The sequence below is a fragment of the Poecilia reticulata genome, chromosome 16 (assembly GCF_904066995.2).
Source record: "Poecilia reticulata chromosome 16, P_reticulata-male-v2, whole genome shotgun sequence".
NCBI classification, from domain to species: Eukaryota; Metazoa; Chordata; class Actinopteri; order Cyprinodontiformes; family Poeciliidae; genus Poecilia; species Poecilia reticulata.
Window position 1 is genome coordinate 12437022 of NC_088845.1, and position 12531 is coordinate 12449552.

At 38.7% G+C, this 12531-nt stretch overlaps 1 protein-coding gene across 1 annotated transcript in view; it reads right to left on the reverse strand.

Moving 5' to 3' along the window:
- cicb (capicua transcriptional repressor b) overlaps window positions 1–6660 on the reverse strand; it is a 45232-nt gene extending 38572 nt beyond the window's left edge. The window contains exon 1 of the mRNA XM_008431312.3: window positions 6443–6660. The gene's annotated coding sequence lies outside the window, so the exon portion shown is untranslated. The remainder of the gene's footprint in view (window positions 1–6442) is intronic.
- Window positions 6661–12531: the final 5871 nt, after the last annotated feature.

Sequence of the window (12531 nt, forward strand, 5' to 3'; positions counted from 1 at the left end):
TATATAATTAGCCAATATCTATTGATATCCAAAAATGCTGATACATTTGCAATATATTGTGAGGCCCAGATTTGTACACACTGTCAGATTATTGACTGGATAATGATTTGTTGGTAACAACACAGAATTTGGCATCTGCTTTATAGCTTCCCATTACAATCAAACTGCAATTTTGCTGTTTTTAAAGAATCCAGTTTAGTTTAAAGTCTAAAACACCAAGACTGGCCCAATTTCCTCAGGATAATTCTTCACTAAATAGAGGTGCACTATTAGGGATGCATTGATTTGAAGATTTGAGCAGACATGAATGTTAAAACAGTTTTTACCGATGATTGTTTGAAATTTTATTTAGATAAATATATGTATAAGTATCTTTTACGTGTCCTATAAGTGCCAAGGAGAAGCCCAAGATATTTAATTTCATGAGTGGAGCGTTACGGCTTTTGCTATTGCTTTGATATATATTTATTTAGATAAATTATGTATAATTTACATATGTTATACATACAATATATTTAAATGTATAACAAGTTTACTCTAATATATAAACTTTATTAGAAATTGCTTTGGGTTTATTTCAAATGTAATGGACACAAAGGCAAAAAAGAAAGAGAAAGTGAAAAAATGTAAGGAAACGCGCGGGAGCAAAATGTTAAAAGGGAATGAGGAAGATTGAGAGAAAGAAGAATAAAGAGAATACAAGAAAACGCCCTAGAGGTCTGCAGGTCCTTTACAACACGGTTTGAAGTTTGTGAAAGCTGTAATCTAGATTTAAAAAATAAACAAAGAAAAACGTTTGGATCCTTAACTTTCCCAAAAATATATTTAAAATCTTGCCTCATTCTCGTGAACTCGTTATCGTGCACTGTCTCCTCAAGCTGGATGTATCATTACAACTCTAGAAATATAACGTTTATATTGTAACAACGATGAAGAAATTTATTGTCAAGCATGACTGAGCCTCTTGTTGGTTTACAAAAAAAAAGTAAGAGGTCACCAAAAACACTTTGTATCAAAAGCAATAAAGGAAAGAAAGAAAGGAGGAGAGAAAGAAAAGGAGAAATATGTCTTTAGTCTTTTTCATTTAAACACACACACACCCACACATGCCTACCTACACACACACACACACACACACATTAAAGTCTCTATTATCGTTTGCATGATCCCTCCACTCGATTCCCTCCATCCACTTCAACATGTGAAAGCAAAGCTTTCTCACGCTGCGCATTATGGACGTGATGCTATGCGATCAACTTGGGAGTGAACATTTGTTTTGACTTCCATCAGAGGAAAATAGCTGGCGGAGGCCTGGGTGAGGTCACAACTACAACACGAGTGGGAGAAAGAGAGGAATACACGGCTGTTTGGTTGTTTGATCAAACAGGCTGTTCCTGTGTAGTCAGTGGGAATTTCCACAGTCATTCTAGCACTCGCCGGCTCCCTCTCACTTCTTCTCGAGGTCTCAGTTTTTCATAGTCGCCTTTTGTCAGTGTCACACTGATACTCTCTCTTTTTCTCACACGCACATACACACACTCGTGTTTCACCAAAAAGACAATATAATTGGAATAATCTGCCTCGGTAAGATATGCCCAAAATGAGAGAAATTAAAAGCCTGGCGCAGGATCAGGCACACTCACTGATGCAAGATTACAGGCTTAATACAATGACACACACACACACACATTTACAGACATACACACTTACAGCAAGCCGCACAGACATATGCATACGTGTTCCCCCTTCGGTTATGCTCAGCAACTCACCCACATGTGCAAATGCATGATTTCCGACAAATGCAGATATAAACACTTGCCCACTAATTCATACAGTACACGTATACACTTCCTGTCCTGACATTGAAGAAGTTTCTCTGTCTTTCAGACACACACACACACGCACACACAAGGTGACCTCAATGTTAACTGTTTAACAACAACAACATAAATGAGTAACACACCAGTTCGTCTTCGCGCCATACAAAAACTCATCTCTCCCTGGACAAAAATGACTAATCAAAACCAAGAGTCGTTCGCGCAATCATGACTGTATCACAGCATAAACAGTCTATAAGTCTGGCTCGCAACACAAGCAGGGACACTGTCATTTATTAATTTCTGCATCAATAAATGCATTATTTGTTCTAAGAATGGATCAAATTGGATTGATGCCACATTTTTTTAACTAAAACAATCAGACACAGATTAGGAAATTATGATTTGATGCATTAAATGAAGATAATCTTGTCATTTCTTCGTTTTCTCTTGACTCAAACCTTGCAGCACTAGTTTTCTCTTTTATGTGTCATGGTTCTTAAAAAAAAAACTAAATTGGTCAAAACTGGCACTGGTCTGACTTTAAAGAAAACCAGGAAATGCCTCGGCCAATATAAGAATGATCGGTGCCTCTCTAGTTTCTCAAACTGACCTTTTCAGTGATGTTTCAAAGAGAAGTGAAGCTTTAAAAACACAACCTGAAACATATCTGTCCATAATAAATAGCAACTACAAACCTGCTTTAAAATTGCATGACAGAACTGGATGTAATTCAACATAAATATGTTAGTTTATGTCTCACTGATTTGTAGTAAGCGCATTCAGATTTGAATGAGTGTAGTGGATAAACAAAGTAGCAGATCATGAAATGCATTACATTCTATACTTCAAACCTAAATTATTTCCAACAAGTTATTGCCAATTGTTTAATCTCTGATTCTGTATGTAGATGTGTATTTATGAATTGTTTTAAATTGTTAATCCCTGAAAATCATGAAAAAGAGAAAAATAAAAAAAGAGAAAACTGACTGAAGGAACGTACCTCCCACCAGTACCAGACCAAGTACCCCTTCATTAGAGGAGATGACGGGGCCTGGACTGGGAATGCTGGGTCTGTAAAGGAACTTTTGAAAAATGGGAAAAGAGGAAGGAGTCAGAGCCACATGTCTGACTGTTTGGCTAAATGACTGGCGAGGATCTGATCTTAGCACAGAAAAATGTGTTTGGTCATGCTCATGGCCATCCCAAAACGCTCGAGACTGGCTGATAAGCCAGTGGGAGGTATGTGTGTGTGTGTGTGTGTGTGTGTGTGTGTGTGTGTGTGTGTGTGTGTGTGTGTGTGTGTGTGTGTGTTCTCATTTCATTTCCAGAGTAGTTGTTACCAAAGGAAAATGTATATCATTTTGATTGTGAATTACCCTTTTGCCATTTTATTATTTTCCATATAGAAAGTTGAATGTGTTTTTGCTTTCCCAGACTATGGTGACAGGAAAAACTACACTGATTGCATGTGGTATCTGTTATTTCCATGCTTAAGAGAAGCAGCAAATTTAAATACCGCATGTAACCTAATCCTTAACTTAAAAATCAAAAAGCACCAATCCATGATGACCACTTCTTGAATAAAATGTTATGATACAAACAAGCAAGTCTGAATCAGAATTTCTCTGTGGTGGGAGCTACTGAAGTGCATAAAATGTCAGTCAAAATTTTGGAAGAAAAAGTAAAAATGCTGAAAATACAATTTTGTTCTCCTCTGGGCTGAATTTGGATGAAGGAGAAAAAGGAATTTAGAAGTGATCTGGACAAGTCCTGACACTGTCCAGCCAACATTAGAGGCAGCCACCAGTAAACTTGCTGCTGCTCCGGTCTAAAGCAAACCGTAAATCTTACATCGACATATAATCGCAATCTCCATGGCAATAAACTGGACTCCCCCTTTAAACAACAAAAATCGTCTGTTTCACCCAATAAACACAGAGGATAAAGGGACCCTCCTTGTAATGTAGCCCCGGTCGGCAGCAAAACCAAACTTTACACACACACTAAATGCCCTCTCTGGAATTTACAGCGCAGCCATGCATACTGTTAAACTCTCCCTTGGACCTATACATTATCACGCACTTACTTTACCATGTAAACAATCTCCTATACGTACATAACTCCATTTTCACTGTGTAAATTTTGCATATCTGCAATTAATGCACACAGGTTTACTGATGAGTTTAAAATATAGAATTTCACTGAGTTTTTCAGTTCGGATGCAGGTGCATGTAAAGCACCAGGCACGTACACTCACGCCGCTCGGTCATTTATAAAGACCATCATCTCTGTGTTGCCACGAGAAAATTAAGTTGTGGAGTATTTATTACTTAACTATGAGACTCTAATAAACAGATGACAGTATATTAAGTTTGTCAAAGAGGAGGCAGCATGTGTCCCGCTGAAAGATGGCACAGGTTGTGTGTATGAAATAAAAGAAGGTGTGAGGGGCAATCAAGCGGCTTGTTGTACAAAAGGTATCAGCCGTGTTTGGACCGTGTCTGCCTCGTGCAATGCTGCATTGGCAGCTCATGTCAAAGAGAATGTATGCATGTAGGCATCCTTCCCTCCTGAAACATTTTATGGGTGTCTGTCTGGGCGCAGGGCTGCAGTGACGGAGGAGGCAGAACGTAAAGAGGAGGAAAGAAGGACGACCGTGATGGTGAAGCCTGTCGTGGTCCTCGTACTCTTCGGTATAGCAGGGCGGCTATGCCCTTAACTGGGTCACCGGGGAACACACACTCACACGTGAAACGGGGAAAAAGAGCAGACAACATGCTCTCTTCAACAAACACTCACGATTTTGTTTATAAGCTCATGCGTGATTGCTCAGACAACATTATTTGAATAGAAGAATATGGAGTTCTGGTATTTTAGGGTGAGCTGTGTGTTTGTGTCTGTATGTATGAATGCAAGTGAAAGGGGCCGCTTGTTACAGAAAGAGAATATTGTGCCGTACTAGAAATACCGGTAACTGTTTTGTAGATCGGTGCAGATATTAAATAACATTATTATGAATAAAACAAAGAGATGCACCGATCGGGTTTTTTCCTGCAGATACCAATGTCTGTTTTTCTATCAGGTTCGACACTATTAACCCCCCCCCCCATGCCTTGCAAGGTCTATAACATACAAAAGATAAAGAAATGTGGTGGTTCTGAATTGAACAAAATTGTGGGAATGAAAAAAAAACCCATTCCATTTATGTAAAAAAAAACACATGTAAAGTAATTGATGCAGCTATACACTGAAAATAAAGGGAGTTCATTTATGAACAGGAAAAATAATTACATATTTCAGTATTCCGATTAGGGAAAATTGGATGATTCCGATCTCTGGCCTATTGATTGGTGCATCTTTAATAAAATATAACCACTAAGAAGGTCTGACATTTGTACACATTGTGGCCAGGATTGATCGTGGGTTTTTGTAGCATAGATCAGAGGTGACTCTTCCTGTTTGGGACCAAATGGCAGAAATGCCAATGTCACATCAATGCCCTGCTGCTCAACAACATCAGGACCACACAGGAGCATTAATGAGGATAATGGGGAATGCATGACACAGTGGAAACATGCAGGACAGATGAAGTCAAAATGTCCAAAACAAGCATCTAATTAATGACTTGAGATAAATGTTGCAAAACTGCTAGAAATGTGGAGATGTCATGGGATGCCTCGAATATGATTGCGGGATAGCAGAGCAGGAAAGTGGAGTGACGACGAGAGGAGGGAAAAGCCGAGAAAACACTGAAAGCATCCCCGGCTTCTCTGTGAGTACTACGAGAGGCGCTCTACAATGTCAAAGGAGTATATTATGACTCGAGGCGGTCAAACGCTTTGCTGTGCAGGATGGTGAAAAAAACACAAACCAACCGGTTTGAAAGTAACGCTTAATTATCTGAACCCCAATTATTCTCATGCAGCGTTGTTTTGTATGCAAGAAACGCACTGTAACGGAAAAGTGTGCACGAAAGCACAACCGAGTAGAGATTTCTTGCAAGGAATCGAGGGTATATAAAACTTAGGTGAACGCAGAAATCTTTTCGTTATCGCTCTAGTAAGCAGCCGTGGCATTAGTAGTATAGTGGTGGTTGTAGTAGTCGTAGTACGGCTACGAGACGGTGGTACAAGATACCCACAAAATGACGTTTTCCCCAAATGTATTTTTACATTATCCCTTGTTGATTTCTTCTAAAATATCCCGAGTTAGATCGCTTTTCGTGTTAGTAAACATTTAGACTGCAACGCTGCAAATAGGTCGCTTGTTTTTACTACGCTACGTGCCACGGCTCCGCGCAAAACTCAAAAACAAAGGTCAAGAAAAAGTACTCTACAATTAACAGGCGACGTTTTTGTCAACTGCATTAATGCGGGATCTTTCTGTAGGAGGATGGGGAAACATTTCAGAAAGTTTTTAGGCTGTTACGCTCCCACCCCTCCCCTGTCTTCGGGTTTTTTCCCCTCGGCTCGGAAGCCTTGTCACTCCGTTTCTTTGGACGGTTGTGGAACATTCGACGACCGTTGGCGCTTCTACATTCTAGTCTCGTGCTAACTCCTGCAAATGAAAAATGAACGTCAGTTTAGCTTCACTAACCTTTTGCTAACTTAGTTCCAACTCACCTCAAACAGCGTTTTTCCTCATTCCACAGAAAGATTTACGGTCCTATTTTCCCGATGGGGAGACTAGTGCAACTCCCAGTGACATCCCTCTGCTGTCGGCTTTGAATACTTCGCACTTTACTTTTCCTGCACAAAACATGTCTTTTCCCCTCCGCAGAAACTCAAACAAGGATACAAAAAAACTATCGCTCTCCTTTTCCACTACAGTCACAAAATGGTGAATGAACCACTAACAGCTGGGGAACCGACCAATGACAGTCCGCTGACAGTTACAGTAGCCAAACAGCGCGAGCGCTGCGGCGCAGAGGGCGTAGCGGGCTGTCAAAGTCTAGCGGACGGACAGAGAGGTCCAGCCAATGGCGGCGGGGATGCTGAGCGAAACCGGTGTCCTGTCCCAAACTTTACAGTATCCAATGAGAGCTTTGGGAACCATAGGAACAGCATGAGGGAGGGCCGAGAGGAGGGAGTATGTGACTGCCAGCCAATAAAAAGGCACAATTGTCCCCTCCGTCTCCTCCTATTTTCTTGAGGAGTATGTTTACCATAATTGACAGCAGAAGCACTATTCCTGAGTAGAACGTGATAACGCATCAACTGCTAGAAGCTGATACAGGAAGGATCCAAATAGCCCTATACGGTCATTGTCACATCTAACTGTTGCTACGTGCGTTTTTATAACTGTGTCCGCTTATACTTTTAGCAAGACGGATTAAAACAGACGAAAAAGAAAAATGAGCTAAAGTTTACGTCCAAAAGTTATTTTCTGAGCAAATTTTCACTCTGTGTGGTGCAGCCGATCATCAACTACATCCCCCCTTCCTTTTCTCTCAGCAACAGACGCTCACTTTCACTGCTCTCAGCCAATCACGGCGCAGAATCTGACTCGCTCTGACGTAGGTGGTTTCCAAGCCACGCCCACTCTATTGTAAGTGAACGGGAGCTGTCCTGGCTAACGTCAGTTCCTCGGCAGGCGATTGGAAGAACGAGGAACGTCTCGGAGCCAATGGTCGCGCGTTGCGATGATGTCATCACGAGTGTTGCCACCAGCTGGACTTACGGGGCGTGGCCTGTAGTAAATTCCGCTAACATTGTGTGTTTGTAACTTGCAGATAGTGAATATGAATTTGTATAATGAAAATGATCCCGAGCTTATGTTTTATATGATGACAAGTGTCAGATGGGCATTCTGCACGTGGCATTACTTGGATATGCAACATATGTTGGTGACCTTCAGTTTCTGCATAAACAACGTAAAATGACGCTACCTTGCAGAAGATAGGTCCATAATTGCAAACATTACATAACCGCTGGCAAGTGTGTGTAGTAGAATATCAGACTCATGCTGAGGCAGACCATCAGATCTGGAGTGAACAGTGCCCCCTGCTGGTATGTAGGATAGTAATGTTGAAAATTGGAAACTCAAACTTGAAAACACAAGGAAGCCCCTGATTGGATAGTGGTGCTGTATGTTTTGTAAGTGTATGGCAACCTCTCTCCACTGTGCTTTCCTACGTGTGTGTGTGTGTGTGTGTGTGTGTGTGTGTGTGTGTGTGTGTGTGTGTGTGTGTGTGTGTGTGTGTGTGTGTGTGCTGAAAAGCTGTGAGACAGAAGAGCTGGAAATTGATTAAACGTGGATTTAGAGTGACATCTAGCGGTGATTGGTACGCATCGCAACTAAAGACAAATTGTTAACCTGCTTGAACGCTCAAATAAAAATAGTGAAGTTTAAATCACAGTTATGTTCTAAAACAATATCCAAAACTTTAAGCATCGCACTGAGTAATAGAAGGAAGACAACTTTTGAAGAAAACCAAAAAAAAAAACCAATTTAAAGTGTGCCACAAGCCATGTAGGAATGTGGAAGAAGGGTGATGTCAAACTTTCTGGTCCCACTATTAATTACCCTAAAACATGGTGGTGGCAGCATCATGATGTGGATATGCTTTCACAGGGAAAGGGACAAAGAAGCTGATCAGAACTGATTCGAAGATAAATTTCAGCAGGACAGTCTTAACGATAACCAGATCAACAAAGGAATGATTTAGATCAAATAATGACTCTTTCAAAGTATAGAATATTAAATTGGTTTCCGCACACTATCTCAATCTAATCAGAAGCAAATTTAGTCTCTAGATGTACAAACCTGGAAGGGACATACCACAAAAAAACTTGCAGTTGTTACTGCAATGAAAACCGCTGGAAGAAAAATTGACCTAGGAGGCCAGAATGCATGCCGCGCTTTTCAGATTTGATTTGGAATAAAAAATGTTAAAACAATTTTCTTTCAACTCTGCAACTGTTTGTGAGATTTTTTTAATGTGAAATCCCAATAAATAGTTATTGTTTGATGTTGAAAAATTGTGACCATAATCACTCTAAACTTCTTCACAGCTTTATCCCTGCTGTTCTCCTTGGTCTTCATGATGCTGATTGCTCACTAATGTTCTCTAACAACCAATAAACAGCTTAAGCAGAGAGCTTAAGCAACACTGTTTATTAATTTGTTTACTGTTTTAGTTTTATTTTGTTTTACGTCACACGCATGCAGTTTAATCTCCTCTTTTGTCTTATGTTATGTGTTTTTATATCTTATATTTTGTAAAGCACTTTGTTACTTCTGACCTGTAAAAGATACTCATTAATAAAGTTCACTTTACTTATTTACTTAATTATTACTTAATTATATGCAGCAGATTGTATTTAATGTGGGGAAAATTAAAAGAGGGCTAAATACTTTAAATATGAATCCATCACTTTTCAGAGTTTGGTTTGCATAAAATTGACAAACTCACATAAAGTGTTGTGAAAAACCATCCATATTGTAGTAGCTTTACTAGCCATTAAAACATATACATAACTACAGACTCCATATTTCACTCCATCATTTGAAGTTGCTCCTAAAAAAATCATATAAAAGCTTGTTCTTTAAACTTAGATCAGTAAAGCATTTGGACCTTAAGGGGAAAACGTTGAGAACGTGTCAGCTTACAAATATTTGGGCACATGGATTGATGACAAATCACAAATGGTCTTTTTCACCTCATGTAGAACATCTGCTGAAAAAGCTCACAGCTGTGCTTGGCTTCTCGTATCGACACAAATCCTGCATGAAGCTGGAGATATGAAGGAGAAAGCTTGTGTAAACAACTTTCCTGAATGTGTTGTACTATGGAGACAATATCCACATGAATGCAGCTTCTACACTTTGTTGTCTGGATACGATATTTCACAGAGCTTTGCATTCCATCACATACTCTGCTTCAGGAGTTAGCACTGTGAACGTTATGCCTTACCATCATGGCATTCAGTAACACAAAGGAGGCAACAACAACTGGTTCACATTCATTTTTGAAGCTGTCTTGGGTAAGCAGCCTTTACATTTCGTCTCATGTCTCCAGTCAGAAGTTGACACAACATCACATCTGCTTCTTTTCACCGTGGCCAAAATCTGCTCAGAAGATTTATTTCACGTTGCACCTTGGCGCTGGAATAATTTGCAGAAGTCGTTAAAACTCCAACAGTTTATTCAGAAGAATGAATTTAAAACTCTTCGGTTTAACTCAAGAGCGTAAACGCTATTCTTAAATAGTTTTAGATTATTTTATGAATAATCTAATACTAAGATCTATTTTTGTCCATTTTTATTTTGGAAGTACTGAAAGGTGTTTTGCAATGTTTTAATTGTCTGTACCTATTATTTAATATCCTATACGCTGGTGTGACTCCTGGCCAGGTCTGTCTTGAAAAAGAGATTCTTTTATCTCAAGCAACTTCCAGGTAAAATAATGGCTAAATAAAAATAATTTCTGAATAGCTTTGCTTTTTAGGCAAACTTACATATTCTAGATCATCCAACTAATTTAGACCTCAGATCATTTAAGTATATTTGCACCAGGACAACCTCCTTTCCTTTTCTTTATTTTTCAAAATACATAAATAAATACATTGGCTGTACTTACATGTTTCTTTCATCCTTTATTTTATTTCCTCTAAAGTTTCTATTCTTAAAACTTATCATTGCTGCAAGGCAAAAGTGCTTCCAATTGCGCCACCGTGCAGCCATAAATGAATTATTGATTCTTAAATAGAAACTGTCTGACAATATGACGTTAACTTAAATATCTGAAAACCAACATACCAAGCCTGAATCTAAAGAAATTCAAATCAGATGAGGAATAAACTCAGTTTATAATAAATCTGGAAAGAAGAGTGGGTAAAAAAAAAAAAAAGGTGATGGCAACTGTTGGCGATACTTCTGGTTATTAGTTTTTGTTGCTATTTTTCTTTAATTAAAGTTTATTTGATTAGAATCATTTAAGTGTGACAAACTTAACATCAAGCCACTGAAGGAATCGGTAACGGTGACTATTTCTTTTTTTTGCTGCATGACCTCGTTTCCCTTCCCCTTCACATAATATCCGAGTGAAGTTCTTTCAAGTTCACGGTTTTAATGTGACAAAATGTTGAAAACTTTTGCACCGAGTCTGCATTCACTCCTCCTCACACCTGCCCACGTGTTTTCTCTGATGACGCCCTTGGAAATGGAGCTGAAGGTTTTTCCATGAGCCTTCAACCAAAACATGCAGCTTAAGATTTTTTTGCTCATTTCAGAATTCAGGAATCCAGACGTTTAGATAACATTCATACAGGCTCTGCTGTTTGTATTACTTTTTTTTTTCCAGATAGTATGATGTTTGCTTCAAGAATTTATTGATGTCTAACTGAATCTATTTTTCCCCTGAAGAAGATCAACATTTTTAACGCTCAAAGGAGCATCGATCTGCTCTGTGAAAAGCTGAAAGAGCTCTTCTTTCTTTGTTCATCAAACATTGCCCCTTCATTTTTTTTTCTTCTCCAAACATATGCTGCCTCAGTTCAGCTTCTATTTTAAAGAAATTATTTCAAGAATTATTATTATATAAGCATTTGTTTTGCTCATGTGTCTGTCTAGCATCTAAAGCTGGGAATTTATACAGTTATTTTGCCGTCAGACAGGACTTTGATCGTCCTTTTCATCAGTACTAAAAGTAGTTTTCTCACAAAGTTTGTGCAGTTTGAGTCCAATCTTTTCCTGTCAGCTGTCAGAGACAGCAGGTTACAAATGCCTGGAGAAGCGTTTGGGTCAAGGTTGGAAAACCGCAATGAATCTTTTAAATGAGCAATCCGAGAAGAAATAAAACTTCCCTAACGAGTCGGTAAATTCTTCAGCTCAAAGCTGTTGAGCAGGCTTGAACTTTCACATTATTATGCTGGTTTTCTTTCTTTTTTTAAAAGAAATATTTCATTTGTAGCATTTAGTTATTTTCCAGCCTAACATCATAACAGCCATAACATGACAATGATGTTAACGTGTCAAATAGTTTTAGATGCTAAACAGATCAAAAAGCCTCATGATGGGAGAAATGTTCATCTAGATGCAGCAGAATGCAAAGTGTATAACTGGGAAGATGAGAGAAAAATGATTCATGGCTTAAATCTTCGTTTTACTAATAAAACTCTGAAAAGTGTGGCATTGAAATGTATTTGGCTCCCCTGAGTCAATATTTCATGCAACTGATTCCTATTTGAAACAAACTTTATAAAGGTTTGTTTCATTTGTTTCAAACTTTTATAAAGTTTGAAACAAACCAAACAGAAATGATTGGTTCCTTTAAATCACGACTCTAAATTTGTTTCTTTTGTGACTTTAATATCTGTATTTTAAAAAAAATTCTTATGTGCAATGATTTATGCTCATGCTTTGTTTATTTCTCTCTTTCCTGTAACTTCCTACAAATCACTTTGAATTGCTTTGGATAAAAATCTTTTCTTTTTTCTTTTTTTTTTTTTTACCTTGACCTAATAGCAGATTCCAGATAAATCTGCTGATTTGATTGATAAAATAATATTTAAAACATTACTGTAATTTCTAGAGCCTAGAGGGCCACATAAAATCGTCTGGCGGACTGGATTTGGCCTGCAGGCCTTGAGTTTGACACATCTGTGGTAGAGAATCTGTGAAGGGAAGGAAAGATTAGGGTGATGAGAAAGAGGACTTCCAACCTCAAAGACTCTGAGCTCATCCCTGAACCCAAACGGTCACAGATTTC